The sequence below is a fragment of the Octopus bimaculoides genome, chromosome 1, assembly GCF_001194135.2.
Source record: "Octopus bimaculoides isolate UCB-OBI-ISO-001 chromosome 1, ASM119413v2, whole genome shotgun sequence".
NCBI classification, from domain to species: domain Eukaryota; kingdom Metazoa; phylum Mollusca; class Cephalopoda; order Octopoda; family Octopodidae; genus Octopus; species Octopus bimaculoides.
In genome coordinates this window covers 103104906-103116421 of record NC_068981.1, presented here as the reverse complement: position 1 = coordinate 103116421, position 11516 = coordinate 103104906, and positions in this window count along the sequence as shown.

Here is an 11516-nt window from a genome sequence, read left to right as displayed (position 1 = left end):
ATATATATATATATATATATATATATATATATATATAGAGAGAGAGAGAGAGAGAGAGAGAGAGTTGGGAAGAGAGAGATGTACACATGTATGCATATACATGTGTGGATGTATGTAAGTGTATATATATGTTTACATATGCACACACGCACACACGCACGCACACTCACACACACATATGTATGTTTGTATGTATGTATTATGTACAAACATGCACACACATCTTTGAAGACGTGACAGTAATTGTAACTGGGCTGAAATTACACTTTTAATTAAAAGAACACGAAGGTTATACCGAAAATAATGCAAATTGATCATTGCCATTTGACTGACATAGATCGTTCAAACTGCACATTTTCGTCGGGTAACTCTTCCTGTATATAACGTTACTACTGAAGGTAGTCTGCAACACCAGCTGTGCATTGCACCGTCTTTGAACACAACTGGTGAATCTTCTATCAAAAAATTCACTTGTACCTTCTTCACTGCCAATATTATTCACCTTTTCCGTGACAAGAAATTGTGGGTTCCTAAGATCGCCCTTCATTGGACCGATGAAGTAGATGTTGAAGGGTACCATATCCGCATTGTAATGTGGATAGTGAACAACTAACCACCCTAATTTTCCTATAGCCTGGTTTGTTGCCGGCGGTTTGTGTGGTTACGCTTTGTCATGATGAATGCAAATTGTTTTCAGATTCTTGTTCGAGCTCTTCCTTCTTGTAGTTTTTCTAAGTTTTCTTAGTATCTCTATTTACCGCTCGTGTTCACAGTACAGCGACGTTTTAGAAAATCAAGGTGTATGATGTTCTTGTCATCCCCCCAAAACAGTCGCTATGACTTTCTATGCCGATCGCTAGCCCTTGGAAAAAATATGTGACGCCATTTTATGGACTGAGCAATTGTTTCCAGATTGTAAAGATACCTCCACGTTTCACCTGTCAATAAATCAGAAAAAGTGCCTGTGTACATTGACTTCAAACGCCTCCGCCAGATCCAAGCAAACCTCTACCCTTCTCTCCTTCAAAACAATTGTCAACTTCCAAGCCAAGCACCTTCCGACACTAAAGACTTTCACCATCTTCAGCATTGAACTACGCCCGGAGTCAAGTTATGCAGCAAGCATGCAGAGTGTGACTCGTCTGTCTTTGCAAATCAATTCGTCCAATCTTTGGCAATTTATACCAGCAGTCGATGCTGACGGTCTCTCACTGCGTGATTTATTTCAAGGCAGGCTTCCCCTTCTTAAAATTCCTCCTTTTATGCACATTACTATTGTCATAGCCTTGTTTACGGATATGTAGTTTTTTTTTTTGTATGTCTGCGACTTGTACACCTCCTTCACTTAAAACTGTTTTACAGCCTCTTTACTTCTGCTTGGAACTCATCATTTGCTTGCAATAAAAACTTTGGAAGAAATGTCACTCTAAAAAAAACGTACTCCACCAATATGAACAATATGAACGACGTATCTAAGTTAATAAAAAAATGCCATTTTTACGTTAATCCCGGTACAACTCGTGAATAAAAACTGTACTTATTTTAAATTCCTACTGGTGTACGCACACACACAGCTCACATTCACGCTTGTAACCCCCACAGAGATGTATATAACTGCACACACATATATACATATATAATACATTTATATAATTATACGTATATGTACATGTATTTGTGTGTGTGTGTGTGTGTGTGTGTGTGTGTGTATGTGTGTGTGTGAATGTGTGTGTGTACACACAAATATATACATACATACATATATATGTATATTGTTATTTACATATCAATGGAATGTGATTTAACACACATTAGTCTCAAAACAACTACTTCGTGATTGAAAAATTCAAACATGGTCATTATTTTACCACGACCAGACTACCAATCACAATGTTCATCCAGTAGTTGTTTTCATAACATGCTTTCGTGTTATATATGGCTGATCAAGCAATAACATTGGCTCCAGTTGAAGCTTAGTCCAGTTATTTTTACTCTTTATTAGCCAATATAAGGCATTTGGTCAAAAGGGTAAATAAAAACATGCTCTGTGGAGGAAGCCAACATGAAGCAATGTAATTTTCACCAAATTGTTATAGAACTATAAAAACAAAATAATCGAAAAGCTAGTATGTGACTGCGAAGCAGCGCTGTTGAAATATACACTAATACGCACACTTGTGATGCAGGTGCACATACGTGTGTATGTGTGTGTGCTTATGTATATATATATGTATGTATGTATGTATGTATGTATGTATGTATGTATGTATGTATGTGTATGTATGTATGTATGTATGTATGTATGTATGTATCTATCTATCTATCTATCTATCTATCTATCTATATATATATATATATATATATATATATAATTCTGAAATGTCATCCTTGATCTCAGGTGGGTTGGATGTTCTTGGAGAGGGTGTGAATTTCAAGCCTCTGGATTGGATGTTAATTAGGGCTCGTGTAAGTGTTTTATTAGAGAGATTTATTATTATTAGATAGATCAAGGATGACATTTCAGAACTTTGCAGAAAGCTTCGTCTAACAGAAGCTTTTACAGACCTCAACAATGAGGAACATTCAATTGTTAAAAACAAAAGCAATCACCTACCATTCAAAGGAAGAAACAAAGCACTGGACGATTTTTGCAATCACATCCAGAGTTTCCTCTTTACCCCACCCAAAACCAAGGTTAAGTCCAACTTTAGCAGCAAAGAATGGAAAAACTTAAGAGATTTACAACAGGACGAAAGCCTTACTATCAAAGAAGCTGACAAAGGTAGTACTGTAGTCCTTATGGACACAGATTTTTACAAATACCTAGTACTCTCCTTACTAAACGACAACTCTTTCTATGAAATAATCACTAACTATAAACAGCAAAAAACACTCAAAAACCTCAACACTCTAATATTCCAATACGGTCAAAGACTCACGGAAAAAGAAAAGGTTTATGTCACTAATTTCAAATGCAAGCCCAGCCTCTTCTATGGCCTCCCTAAAGTCCAGACATATTGGATATCCAAACCTTCCCACTATGGTTAGACAATCTCGCCCAGCTCGCACCCACACGCATAACAATCCATCTAAGACTACTTATATCAAACTTTCCAACTCACCTCTAACATACACTAGTAATCACACCTCCCCAAATTTGCCTAATAAAAGCGGCGGGAGATCTGTTCTCTGGTATACACCTCCATTCGCTTTAAACGTTAAGGGCCTCGCTAAAGCATTCTTTAAAATAGCAGATTCTAATTTCCCACGTAACCACAAGTATCTTTCTATCTTTAACAGATCCACTTTGAAATTATCTTATTCTTCTACACCAAATATAGAATCTATTATCATCTCATCTAACAAACGCAAACTTAGCTCTTACTATCTAAATGCATACAACCTTACCATAGACCTACAAAACGAAAACACTAACACCGCTCGTAATAACATATCCAAAACCCTAGTCCTACCGCTTTAAATAACTTAAATATACATAATATAATCCCCACCTCGAGTGTAATGAGCGCACAGCTGAAACCGATGCAAGCACTAATAGGCACACTGATACTAACAATACTAACTATATTATAACCACTACAACTAATAATACCTATACTACTACTACTACTACTACTACTACTACTACTACTACTACTACTACTACTACTACTAGCAATAATGTTAATACTAGCACCAACAGCAATATTACAATTAATGAAAATAATACTACTGCTAACACTCCTACCACAGACACTACTACTAATAGTTTCAATAATAGCATCACTAATACCACCTCCACTACTACTGCTGATACTAACATTGCTACTAATACTGCTACCACTGCTGCTGCTGCTGCTGATAATGATAATGCCGATGATGATGATAATAATGGTAACGGTGGCGTTGATATTGATAGTAGAAATGACGGCAATGATAACAGTAATATCATGAACGATTTACCTAATACTACCCTAACCTTTAGCTTGTCCACTAATAGCACTACCTCATCTCTCTCTCCAACTAACCATCGCAGAACTGATAACCGCAACTGCAGATCTGGGACAGACTGCCTGCTGCAAGCCCATTGTAGAAGATTCAACGTTGTATACCAATGCACCGTTCACAACATAGTAGATAACTCCAATAGCTACTACACAGGCCTACCACAAATTTTAAGCAAAGATATTATGCACATTTAAACTAGTTTGAATATAATGAGAATAGCAATTCCACATCACTAGCCAGCCACGTACACCATCTAATTAATAGAAAAATACAATATAGTCTTTCCTGGGCTATACTAGATTCTGGTGTCCCATATCACGGCCAGCACTCCACTTGTGGACTCTGCCTAAAAGAAGCCCTCAAAATTTTAACCCATAATTCACCACAGTTGCTTAACAAACACAACGAAGCCTTCACAACGCGTAAACACAAATTCTTCCGCACTTTTAAGTTCTTCCATAAATCCAAATGTAAATTCACCATCCCCACAAATAACACTCACATACAAACCTCCATGATCGTTAACATATACCCCTGTGTATCTCTTCTATCAACTTTACCTCATCACTTTAAATGAATGTTAATTCTTTTATTTGTTTTAAACCTTAACCTAATAAATCTCATAATATTTAATTCTAACTCTTATACCTAAATAATTTGACATTCAACTGGTTTCTCCATTCACAACTATCTATACACATATATACCCCCATTGCTAAAAATATTTCTACAGCCACTGACATTAGCCATAAAACAGACACAAGCACTTACTACTAGATTTCCTTCCAACCCCTACAAGTTAGAAGAATACTACTGGCACCTATTCTCTTTGAATTCTTTTCATTTTGCTTTATTTTGTTTACCTCCTCCTCCTCTCTCCTTATTTACCCTTATATGTTTATTTATTTATCCTTTTGGCTATTTTTCTACACTATATTCTTATACATTATATTCTTATACACCTTATTTTATCCTTAAATCCAATCCTTCATTTCCTCGCTCACCCTCTCTCCCTCCATTTCTATTTATTTATTTATTTTTCTTTCTTTTTACCATTTAATAGCCACTTTTGCTACCATTCTGTTAAAGAACGTTGATACGTTCGCAACTGTTTCTGGATATTTACACTATTAGGACTTTAACCTATATGGATTTACACAGGATTGCACTTAAGGACTTACGGACTTACTGCTACATGATCGGAAATTTGAATTGTGAACTTTTATGCTTCTTCTTTTCTTCTTTATTCATTTCCTTATTCCTTTTCTCCTGTCCTCTGTGTTGTCATTTCATTAATCTATACCCTTCTCATTTACCCTATTTGTCTCTGATGACGGAATATCACATACTCTGGGATATCCCAGAAACAGCTGTAAGTCTTCGAATTTTTCCAATAATAATAACGTGTATGACTTGAGATGTTTGTCTTGCCTTAACTTTTGCGGTCCTTTTTAACAATTATATATCCGCTCTACCGGAAATCGGCGATAACCTTAAAGCCCTGGTAATCCGTTACAACACTTATCTAGCGAACATAGTCGTTTAGATCACCTCTGGACTAAACCTCCATATTTTGTGTGTGTGTGTGTGTGTGTGTGTTTATATATATATATATATATATATGTACATATATATATGTATGTATGTATGTATCATAAATGCTTCTCGGTCCTATAGGAACTGACTGAGAATTAATCGGGAACTAAACAAGAGAAATATAACAACCTTTACGCGGTCGCTCGACCAGTATAAATAACAAGCATCTCCCCTCAAATCACACACGCTATCTTCGAAAGAGGAAATAAAAAGTACATTGAAGTTGATGGTTAGTCTCTGTCTGAAAGAAAGAAAAACAAAATAGGATTGTCACGGTTGGAACACATTATGATCGTAGTTCTGCTCGATCAGAGCTGACCTCCGGCTCGAAATCGGCAGCAATAATAACTTGCAAACGAATATTTGATTCAATGAAAAATGAGAATGTTTTTGCTGTGACTGACCGAGACAATGGAGTAACATTAATGCATAAAACTTGCCCCCATTGGTGCATTGTTATGGCAGGAACTGATATTTTGTATTTAGTTATACTTTTTTAATTTTGACACCTTTGACCCTGAATGTGAGAGACATTTTGACTAGCCTCAATCATCCAGGGAAAAAAAAAATCAAATCTGTCAATATTAAATTATTCGTCTCTTGACTTGAAATTAGATATTTTTTGCTTTGTTTTTGTGTAATAGTTTGTTCGCAGTTTTTTTTTTTTCTCATATATTATCTTAAATTGCCAAATAGAATTCGTTGTTGAATTTTTCAATCTTTATATCGATTTATTGTTTTTCAACAATTAAACCTGCTTACACAATTGTTGAGTAGTTACGTGTCAAATGGATATTATTCGTGATTTCATAACTGACATTTGCTCCTGTAATACAACTTTCTTTCTCTAATTTTTGCTTTAACATAATTACAAATATTAGTTGCCTTGACTTGCTTTTGTAAGAGTGTATGTTTTTTTTCCGATTTAATGAGTTTGCATTTCAGAAGTGGTTTGTGGTATTTTGTTTCATACATTTGAGCTTTTAATTTTGAATATCACCGATGTCGAATTTGCATGTTTGGTATCGATAAAAAATAAATCTGTCAAGTCCTGGATCCCTGTAACTGACTGTGTGGGTGTGTGTGTGTGTGTGTGTGTGTGTGTGTGTGTGTGTGTGTGTGTGTGTGTGTGTGTGCGTGTGTGTGTGTGTGTGAAGATCGACGAAGGAACAGAAAAGAAAATTCACACAAGACATAGATGTGCTCTTTCCTCGTCAGTTATCGTCTAAAAATCATTACAATTTCACGCCTTTAAAGATAATATTATTCATTTCTGGTGGCGTCAACAGTGAAAAGCGTTGTTGGGAATTGTGAGCGAACGTTGAGAACAGTGACAAAAATAAACGCAGCATATAAAACACACACAAACACACACACACGCGCGCACACACACACATACACACACACATACGCACATACACACACACACACATACACACATATCGTAGTCAACTACATGGATTTAGGGAGATGCTTGTTACTTTATTCAATTTAACACATGGACACTAACAACAGGCTAAGACAGCCCTAAATTCGGATGTGACTTTTACCTTTCATAGCTATTGTTCTGTTATATGACATATCCACTGGTCAAAAGCTTTCACGTGACCTTCTCGCTCAACTGTCATATGACCTTAATACATGAACGTTGTGGAAAACTGACCCGAAATTCCTTTACCTCACCAGGTGATAATCCTCCAATCAATCTGTCCCTAAATTGGTAGCGAACTGAGCCACAGTCTCTCTATAAGAAAAAAAAAAACAATCTTTATAACAACAGTTATAAAAGACACAATTTACGACACAGCTCCACATAACATACTTTTGAGAATCAAAGGTGAAACCGGTCAAATGTGCGCGTACACACTCACACGCACGCACGCACGCACGCACCCATACACATGTATATATAAATATTATATTTAAACAAATCTTCATATATTATCTATACATTTTCAAATTTATTTCTTCTGTACTACTAATTGTTTAGATTAGTAACGATTTATGTACGTATGTATGTATGTATGTACGTATGTACATATGTACATATGTATATATTTCATTATTCAGTTTTATTTCAAGATTTCTTGTCAACAGAGAAAGAGCCGGTTTGTAACCTACATCTAAGGCTCCTTCATTGGAATTTTAAGCAACATAAACATGCTATTTTTGTTTGCATGTATGTATGTATGGATGGATATATGTATCTATCTATCTATCTATCTATCTATCTATCTATCCATCTATCCATCTATCTATCTATCTATCTATCTATCTATCTATCTATCTATCTATCTATCCATCTATCTATCTATCTATCTATCTATCTATCTATCTATCTATCTATCTACGTATATGTGCAGATTTGTATGCTTTGTTTTATGTATGTATCTTCATGTATATTGTTGCATATCTAGACATGCTCATATATACTTAAATGATAAACTTCTAGAAAGTTCTACAGACTTTTACAGTTCCAGTGATGGATTGTATCTGCAGTCTTTGAATCAGTTTTCTCTTTTCTGGTTTTGAGAAACCTAATGTCTCAAGATTGTGTGTATGTATGTATGTATGTATGTATGTATGTATGTATGTATGTATGTATGTATGCATACTTGTTTGTTTGTCTGTCTGTACGTACGCATGTATGTATGCATATGTGTATGTATGTGTGTGTATATATTAATGTATTCAAGGTTGTATCTTTTAAATCACCTGATAGGTTATAGAATTTCAGCCTACGCAATTTCACTCACAAGACAAGGGTCGAATCGAGACCAGTCACTCATACAGTGTGCAGATAGTATACCATGTACATCCCACATTACGCAACTGTACACCTCGGAGGGAGGGGACAAAAAAAATTTGGAATATATGTTACGTTTGAGAAAAAAGGGAGGCCAGTTTGGCTATCTAACTACGCCAACCCACGCTACTCATCTACGAGCCAATAAATATTACATTTGTCGAAGTAGTTATTTAGTGGGAACGAACTCGAATTCCAGCCATTCTGCGCCAACGTGTTATATATATACTTCAAATTGCTTTCGTCTTATATTTTATAATTTGCGTTTTGTTTATATATATACGTCCAAAATTGTTTGTCTTAGTCAATATACTTTCATTTTCTTCGGTACTTGTGTTGCCCTCACAGCAAATAAGGGGTGAGGTTCCTCGTTTGAATATCTGTAAAGTAACTACCATGTAAGAAATCAATTATCCCAGACTTAGTTAGATTGTTCGAACCCCAATGAGATGTCTTACGAGATGTCATCTCAAACTGTTACGTTCCGAGGTCAATTTTCACCTAGACTCCAATGAACAAAGCTAATTATCTGATCATATGAGCACTCCCATTCAGCTTGCAAAAGGCAACAAATGAGGTGCTTGACTAAAAGCAGCATGGTTAAGCTAACACTAGCCCAAGTAAACGGCATATTATGCCTGTGATGTGATGGACCAACGAATCTCCGGAGCACGTGGAAATTATCACATAGTGTTCAGTTAAATATCTTTTAGGTTCTTAGTGAAAATTTCGCCAGGGCCAAATCTAATTTTGTTTCCTCTGTGTATAATTAAGTTGTGAGACTGATATTATCTCTTATACTCGCCTACCAAATTTTGTAACCTCAAGTCAACGAGTGACTCTTTATGTTGTATAGTGCGCTAGAAATTACAGACCCCGTCGTTTAAAGGAGGGATTCTCAACCATTGTTTCATCTATGGATCCCTTTGATTGCTATTTTATTCTAGTGGAGCCTCATAGCCATTCTGTTAAACTAGAACAGAAATTTCTTTCAGAATTCCTACTTTGCTTTTCACACATTAACCTGTGTAGGTTGAACTATGTAAAATGTTAGAGAAAAAAACCTGTTTCTTGCAATACATGCCAATGCATACATCTAAAGCAAAATTCTCGTGGATTTCCAATTTACTGCTTTCTTGCGTGGACCCCCTACACATACACACAAAAAAATCTTAAATAGACCCTTACGGTCCATATGGACCCCGTCTGAGAACCACTGGTCTAAAGTAAGAACGGTTATACTCTGGATAATGTCCTAGATACATTGTCTAAACAAGATTGATGGTCACCAACATCATGATTTTAATAATTCGCTTGCTCAGTCATAATTAACCTTACAATACACAATAACATCAACTACTGTGCAGTTCTTGTGATTATATGTGAAATCATTATTTTGTGCGTGAAAAGTATGAGGGGTAATGGCAGAAGCAGTAAAGTACCGGTGAAATGCCTTGTAGTAATTAATTCTGAGTTCAAATTGCGCTGTGGTTGACTTTCACTTTCATCTCTCTAGGATCGATAAAATAAGTAGAAGTAATATATTCGAATCGATACAATTGACCAATACAACTTCCTATAAATTTGTGATTATGAGCGAGAGTAATAAATCGTTGTTTTATATATTTGCATGACGAACGCAACAACGGAGAATTAAATCATGGGAAATTCGTATTTGCGAAGTAGTTTCTATCCCAACAATGGTGGCTGCATGCCATTGACGTTATCAATCTTCTTGTAAAAACAGGGGGATAATCTCGTATTTACCTTTGCTTCAAATGTTTTGATATTTCCTTTAAAAAAAAATCCGATTTTATGAAGCTCTCATTGCTGATCCCATACTCCCCTGTTCTATCTTTCTCTTTTGCCCTATCTCACTCTTGTCTCCCTATATCACTCCACTCTCTCTCTCTCTCTCTCTCTCCCTCTTTCTCTCCTCCTCTCTATCTCTCTTTCTCTGTCACCCTCTCACTCCCTGAAACATACACATGGAAATATACTGTCAGACGTTCGCCTGTTTCTGTCTCTCTCTTACTGTCATCTGTCCCTTTCTTGATATCCGATATTTTAGCCCAAATATTCACTCTCAATGATATACAAATATTTAAAAAAAATACGACAACAGAGAAACTAGTAATGATCTGCCTTAGCAACAATCTGCACACAGTGAAGCTCATAAGTGTGGATAATATTAGATGTAGTGGGAAAAAGCGATAAATGACATTTTGGGAGTGACTCTTCATCAAAGAAGAGAAATGTTTGCTGGCAGGGCTGTGTGATTAAGATGCTTCCTTCCTACTTTGCAACCATATGGTTTCCGGTTCGAATACACTGTGCAGCATCTTGGACAAGTTTCTTCGACTACAGCTTCAGGCCGACCAAAGCCTTGTGAGCGCATTTGAAAGACTGAAACTGTAAGAAGCCACTTGTATATGTGTGTGTGTGTGTTTATATTAACTGTTTATAATTACTCTTACGTATTCACATTAGCAAATCGCTAAATCATCTATTAATGTGGATGACGAAAACATTCTAATAGAGAAGAAAGTCGAAGGAAGCCGACATCGGCGGGCTTATCTGATGAGGCAACGAAAATTGCTGAAACTGACTTCAGTATTGATAATTCTCGATCTTCATTTTTGGACGTTTCAAGTCCCTGTTAGTGTATATGCTTTCATTCGTCTGCGTCAATTACAGCATTTTAGCTCGTGTTTCTAATAATGTCGGTGTTTCTTAACACTCTAGCCACATTTAGTGACAATTATATATATATGAGAAGTTCTGGTATCGAGAAGACTAAATAATGGCATGTAAGTCTATGTAAGTGTCACGGAGGGCCGCAGTTAGACTCCCGGCTCGATAAAAATACGAGTGAAGAGTTATGTAGGTCGTGTGAACATGTATATGATAAATAAAATGAGACAACAAAGCCAAGACAGTGTGAAATTTCTAGGACATTTATAAAAAGAACATTTCTCTTTATAAATGTCCTAGAAATAAGAGAATAGAAATAAAAATATATGTTTATTTGTTTATTTGCATCGTCATTATCTCTCTCCCCACCCTCTCTCTCTCTCTCTGTATATGTATATATATATATATATAT